Here is a 7,500-nt window from a genome sequence, read left to right on the forward strand (position 1 = left end):
ATGATATTGTGTTGATTGCAAGTAGCTTAGCGATGTCGTTCCACTTGTACTTGGGCTCTGATAATGACTGCTCCAATATCACCAATCTGTCCCTATATCTATTCTCCTATGAGTGGCTTTTCAAACCCATAGCCTTTTGACCATCTTATCCTCATCTTTAGTCAGTTATTCAGGATCTTATGCACATGGAACATTACTAATAACAACATAATTGATTAGGTTATCTTTAATGATTGGGGTTATCTAAGTTTACAACCTATAGTTCTCTGTTGTAGTAGTGTATTTCTGAAAGAATTTCGGCAACTGAAAATATAAAGTTACTTCCATTAATCAGTGCAGACACCTATTTCTTATCCGTCAACTGGTCCTCAGTTACCAGATTATATAACTGCACTGTTCGAGCCAGTATTTCAAAGTAATGTCCCTTTTTCCTTATCCAAATAGCCTTCGCGAACTGGTCACTAACTGACAAAATACCCAAGATCTACATGTTTCCAACATAACAGGTAGTTCTCTTTCATCTGCGAGCTTCAGCTTTTCATTTCAGATGTAGTCTTTCAACTTAGGTAAGAAGAGACTTCACAAATCATGTTAGGTGATTTTATCTTCTGGTTATTCTACAACTGTCGAGTAGTATTTTTTTTTTTTTAAACTTCTGGTTATCCTTTGGTTTATGTCCTAACGTGTGACATAAAAAGTACCCATATTCACCATTGTTGGTTTAATTTTGTTCAACAATCTTTTCGTCATTTGGTCTCTGGTTACCTATAATATATTTCTTGATTTCCTCCTGGCATTCCAAGATGATTTTTTTTTTTTCATGAGACAAGTCGCTTAGTAAACTTCACCATCTCAACAATGTGTTTTGGTACTCGATCAGAGAAGTATTCACAAACTTTTCTCTTGCAAGTAAGTTAGTTAAATTACTAACAATTATACTGCATCCAGCTGTACCTACTCATCTCTTGAATTATAACAGTAGGCTAGTCTTGTCACAAATTAATATGAAGTCTCATTAATTTTTTAAGTGAATGCCAAAGTCTTGGGGACCACAGAAGTACACTTTCCTTTGAGACTTGATACAGATGGCCAGGGGAGATTGACATAGGAGAATGAATATGATGCTAATGGCCTTTCCAGATGTGTTTAAAAAGCTGGTATGCTGCAAAAGATCTACCGCAGTTTTCATATGTTGTGGTATATATTTCAATAAAAAATATGCAATTAAACAATGCAACCTTTGAATTGTCATCAGTGACAATGACCATGACAGGCATGGCGCCAGATAACATATAATCATCCATTCATTTATATTTCTGCTCCGAGTCTTAAAATACTCCATGTGCAAATGTTTCTTATTGCCTTTTCTATTCAGGATTTTCATGTCTTTCAACCACTATTCCTACTTCCTCTCTCTCTCTTCCAGCTCTCTTCCTTTTTGGCATTCTTCACAGGACACGTCTTATTCTTTAAAAAAATTCTTCCCCTTCCGGACGTAATTCCTAACCCAATTCGCTCAAATGCTGTCACTTTTAATCTGAACACGGTCACTAATTTGTCAAAATATATGGAGTGAATGTTGGTTCCAAGTGATATTGATCAATAACTCTCTCTCTCTCTCTCCTCTCTCTCTCTCTCTCTCTCTCCTCTCTCTCTCTCTCTCTCTCTCTCTCTCTCTCTCTCTCTTTTATACACACACACAGATATATATATATATATATATATATATATATATATATATATATATATATATATATATATATATATATATATGTATGTATGTGTGTGTGTATTATACACAGGTATACATAAGTTGATAACATTTTACATAGAGTAATAATGTATATTTTGTTTATATAGCAGGCTTAAATTGCACAAATTGCACTTCACGTAAGTAATAAAATACTGAAAACTAGTTGACACTTTTAAATAATGCAAAGTTGACAGACTTATATACAATAAATTACTTAAAAATACTCAGAAGATAGAAGGGAAAGAGTCAATATACAAGTGTATATACTTCCTAATGGATGCAGAACACTTATTAATATAGAAATGAAAATTTCACAACAAGAAGACTATGGTACAATAAAGGAAAATCAACAAATATATGGCAGTTAATAACATCAAGTGCATTACTCTTGTATGAAAGCTTTCTGCAGCTTTTTGCAGATAAACCTAACTGATATTATTCGTATTTTCATATAATTAAAAACCTATTTCTGATTTAACATTGATAAATACGAAGGTATCCTAAGGAACTAGAAAGATTAGCTAAGACGACTGGATGGATGTGTTTAGAGGTGGTTCAGTTCTGTGTTTAAAAGTTTAAAGGCCGCTCATGAATGGTAGAAGCAAGTGACATTGACAGTGCCCTAGAGACTGACCATATATCCAGATGATCAGCTCCCAAGCTACAACCAAGGAGGCCCAGGCAATGGCTGCTGATGACTCAGCAGGTAGATTTACGGGATTCCCCAAACCCCCCATCCTCACCTAACAAGGATGGTCAGGTTGCAGATACTACGAGAAAGTATCGAGTATCAGTGAGCTCGATCTCCCGTACAGCAGGACGCCAGCCAGGGACGTTTCCAATAGCCCACAACCAGCCAAGAGGGAATGACAGTAGGTCACTGAAAACTACATGATTTAGGAGTGTTCTGCGATAGGAGTAGAGAAAGACCAAAAATGGATTGTATAATGGCGTAAAAACGAGATGGAAACGAAGGGTGCGGATATTCAAGAATTGGAAAATGCACGAGTGCACGCAAAAGGGGAACTGGTTGAGGGTACGAAATGACTAATACTGTGGAAGTTTAAATGCACAGAGGTTCATCCACGATGCATATGAAGCCGAATGCGGTCTTGTCTTCTTTAGAGTTCCCCTACATTAAGGGAAACACACTTAATAATTTTAATATTATTACTAGCTAAGTCACAACCCTAGATGAAAAAGCAGGATTCAACAGGGATAATAGTCCAGTGAGGAAATTAAATAAGGAAACAGATAGAATAGCGTGCCTGAGTGTATCTTCAAGTGTGTATTAGAATGGGCACCTCGCACAGCACGAGTTCATAGATTCCATTTTCGCATGATGCAAAAGTTTATAAACGTTAAATAACATCCCATACTAGTTTTGCCGACTTAACCATGAAATTATTACCTTGATAGTTACATGCCTGAGGTGGGTCTCACCTTGGGGGAGAGGAGTATTGGTTAGTAGCTACATATACACCAGAGGGTACTTCATCTACAGCGGAAAAGAGCTATGGTGAATATTGCTAAATATTCATTAACATGCAAATATTGCAAACAAAAAGATGCAATAATTTCAGCATTAATATTTATGCTCCAGTGCTCGTTTTAATGAACCTATTTTTAATTTTCATTATAAAAAGAAAAAAGAAAAAACGAAACAAATATTTTCATTCTTCAAATCGATGCCATCCTCTCCAAATTCTTTGATGACTCTTCCTATAGACCGTCTTAAAAAACAACCGGAACCCCAAAAGGGGTCTTTCATTTCGAGTTCTTTGGCATATAAAAACAATTTGATAAGATGCCAGATCCTCTGCGTCAAATACTATGGTGAAGAGCTCGAGACGCTTCAACAGTAGCAGCGAAAACGGAATGATTGGAATGGAGGGAGGGGGGTTCTCCCTGAGGGAAGAGGGAAAGGGGGATGTCGAGGGGGTACAATGAGGGATATAGGGAGCGAGTCGACACCCAGAGATGCGAAAGAAAGGAGTAGGGGGGAGGAGGGGGTGTGGGCTGGATATCAAAAGATTTTTACGCGTCTCTTCTAACACGTCCTTAACTTCAAAAGCATTCGACAACAGCCTTTTGCCAACGATTGGGCTACATTCAAAGCAGCCATTAGGCAGGAGGGCGGAATTACATCCACCCTCACCGTCAAGAATTCTATGGCACCTTAAAACGTTTTACTGCTCTTCATAAGACTCCTGCCATACACACGCTCACACGGCTAGCTCTATTGCACATCAAAATCAAGGAGAACCTTGTTAAAAAAAAAAAAAAAGAACAGGAATGTGTTAAGCAATTGATTTTGCGAATAGCTTTCAATGCGTCATCGTATATCATATCGCATAGATAAATACAAAACCCCGTGGTTTACAAAATAGGAATACAGGGAAACAGTATTCTGTATATTGTGTTTGTGTAAGGTGAAATTTTGAATGAGAATGTAAATTAAAAAAGAAATAATTGGAAAAGGTTTTGCCAGAAAGGATGTGAGTTTAGTTATGAAATATGTATGCATATTTAAGAGTAAAAAGACCAAAACCCACATATGACTTAAAGGTAGTACCAACAAAATTCTTATAAATAGAATTAGTGGGATGAAGAAATGAGAAGTGAAGGATAAAGAGGAAACGTACCGAGGAGGATAAGATCTTAACATTTCTCTGAACAGATGAAGAGGAGAGATCAGTAGCCCTGTGGGTCATAACATACAGGAAGCAAACTAGAGAAGCGTTGTGCAGGTTATTAACGAAATATTGAGGAGCCGTTTGTGAAGATACTGAAGCAGCATATTATGTGGCAGTTTTCTGGATACTGCAATTGAAAGATGTATGCAGTGATGAAATAGTTTTTTTTTGTTTTTTGTTTTTGTTTTAACGATGATTGGGTAACAAAAACATGAACTGCAATTAGCAACTTAGTTGAGGATTAATAGAGAAATATTTATTTATTTTTCTTTAAATTGATAAGGATGTTATAAGCTTCGTAAGACTATCGTGAAATTGTATAGAAGTATAAATATCAGCAGGTATAGTAAACTGTGAAATATAGCAAATGTTAAAAGTAAATATTTGTTTATGACAAAAATGTAAATTTATATTCGATATTACACAATGCCTATATCAAGGCCCGTTGTGTTGCTATTATTAATAGAAATTGCGTAAAAAAAAATCGTTACATAAAGGCTTATATATAGGCTAATTTTTCATCTATTATTTACTTTCCGCCTCTAGGCGATTCGTGGCTATTAATTTATGGACAAACGCCAAATAGAAAATAGATTAAATCCCCAACACACACACACACACACAGAGAGAGAGAGAGAGAGAGAGAGAGAGAGAGAGAGAGAGAGAGAGAGAGAGAGAGAGAGAGAGAGAGAGAGTTTAATTTTATTCAACAATGCTTTAGAAAAAGGACGGTCACTATCCGGCTGTCATCGCTGAAACCTAACGCTTAGTAATAAACACCCAATTACATCAGCACCAGCAAAGCGGCGGAGCATTTGATATGAGCAATCAAACTCTGCCCTACAAAAAATGGATCCTTCACCGGACCGAGGTTGATCAGCTGCAACGTATTAGACCATCACTCGTGAATGGAACGCGCCCTTCAAAAGATTGGCATTAATACCCTAATTGATCTTTACACTAGCAAACGAGCCAGGGCACGTTAAAGGACTGCTTACCGACAGTTTAGCTTATGCGGGACCCTCAACAAAGCGCAACGGACAATGGAGCCTCCGAGCTTGAATGGGTCCAACCACGAGCCGCTTTGCATACAGCCGAACAGACCTTAATGACTGGTCAAAGAGATGGGTGGTTGCGGTGGTCCACGGTAGCTGTTGACTGCTGCTACCTGCCTCTTCCTTTGTTATTTAAATCCTTTCAACACAAGTCTCGAGAGATACAATTGGGATTTAAATCTCTCTCTCTCTCTCTCTCTCTCTCTCTCTCTCTCTCTCTCAACATATGACAAACAGTATAGGAAATGTTTTAACATTTGCATTATTTGATGAGCTGTAATTGGTTCCATATACATAAAATTGGCAAAATACTAAAATACCGTTGAATTTACAATCTTGGTCTTGAAATCTAACTCCTTTATTTTTTTTTAACTAATCAATCTTATTTATACAAATAACTAAGCTTTCACAGAAAGTGATGCAGAACCACATTCACCTGTGGTTTTATTTGATCTTAATTAAATGAAAAAATTAAAATAACCTTGACATTGAATAACACAAATGGTTGTCTCCAAGACAGGTAAAGGTAGGTGATGTACCATGCACGCTTTTGGTATATGAAAATGGGTCATGAATTAAGTGAGGAGAGCTTATTTGATCTAGTGATAGTGAAGAAAACTGGGAAAAGCTTTATATAGGACAACAAAGATGAAGGAAAATAGCAGAAAAAATTATGTTGTAAAGGTGAATGCAAGCTAGGAAGATTAAGCTATATATGTTAGTAGTATAATGATATATATATAGTCGATTTAAGAAAAGCTGTATATAGGACAACAAAGATGAATGAAAATAGCAGAATGATTCATGTTGTAAAGGTAAATGGAAGATAAGAAGATTAAGCTATAAATGTTAGTAGGATAATGATATATAAATAGCCTATTTACGAAAAGCTGTATATAGGACAACAAAGATGAATGAACATAGTAGAATGAGTAATATTGTATAGGTAAAATGAAGCTAAGAAGATTAAGCTATGAAAGTTAGTAGGATAATGGTATATAAATGGTCGAATTGCATATTAGATATTTAAGAGTAAATATAACATAATGTTAGGATGACAAAATGGACGAATCACGAGATGAATGAGTAAGGAATATTGCTTAAGGTGGAAGCTGTTGACACGAAATGTCTGTGCTGTAAAGCCACTGAGGAAGAAGATTCGAATGAGCGACAACACGGAGGATAGACGATTTGGTGAAAGAGACAAGCACGAGTGAAAAGCTGATCTGTTAGCAAGTGTAATTTGAAAGACTTGGGTAAAAGAAAGAAAGAAAGTCAAGAAAGGACTGGCTATGATAGATAGGCCTATTTTGGATAAACTACAATAACAGAAGAGCTTAGTTTTCAGATAAACAAGAACACGTTATGATGTCTTCTGTGAAGGCATATGACATTGCTGGTTGTAAATATTGTATGAGGACTTATCCATGATTTAACAGATACTTTATCAGATAAAGTAAAATATGGGTGTTTACGTTAATGAAAATATCTTATCAGACGATTTTACACATGATACTTTGCACTTTGAGTTAATTACCCAGCTTGGCCAGAAACACAACTTCAGTAATTACAGGACAATCGACAAGACAATTCACAATATGCTAAATAATAAATGTGATAAATTCCAAGCCAATTATTAAAATATCCATTATCACCAGTTCCTACTTTTCTTTGGCAGAAAGATTATCCTGCTTCAGGCGCTATCACAGGTCCAGGTGTCAGCCGTCCATACCACCTCTACTTCTTATCTGCCCTACAACTCAGCCCGTGCGTTAAGCCTCTTAATTTCCAGCCCTAAGACTGGAGGCCATGGTGTTTTCGAGTCAAGACGTAAAATAAGGAATGATCGTCAACCCTTATGGGGAAAATAATGGAAAGAAGGTGAAGACGGACCCAATTTATTTGGTATCGATGAACCAGAGAGAAGTGACGCTTGACTGGAGAATGAAGTTGAGGAAAGCGAATTAAGATCAAAGGGTACCATTCTTCCGGTTAT

General features: G+C 36.6%; 1 protein-coding gene across 1 annotated transcript in view; it reads right to left on the reverse strand.

Moving 5' to 3' along the window:
- The window catches only part of LOC137645676 (protein-L-histidine N-pros-methyltransferase-like), a 201,352-nt gene extending 195,825 nt beyond the window's left edge, over window positions 1–5,527 (reverse strand). The window contains exon 1 of the mRNA XM_068378520.1: window positions 5,448–5,527. The gene's annotated coding sequence lies outside the window, so the exon portion shown is untranslated. The remainder of the gene's footprint in view (window positions 1–5,447) is intronic.
- Window positions 5,528–7,500: the final 1,973 nt, after the last annotated feature.

Source organism: Palaemon carinicauda, chromosome 8 (assembly GCF_036898095.1).
Source record: "Palaemon carinicauda isolate YSFRI2023 chromosome 8, ASM3689809v2, whole genome shotgun sequence".
Classification (NCBI taxonomy): Eukaryota; Metazoa; Arthropoda; class Malacostraca; order Decapoda; family Palaemonidae; genus Palaemon; species Palaemon carinicauda.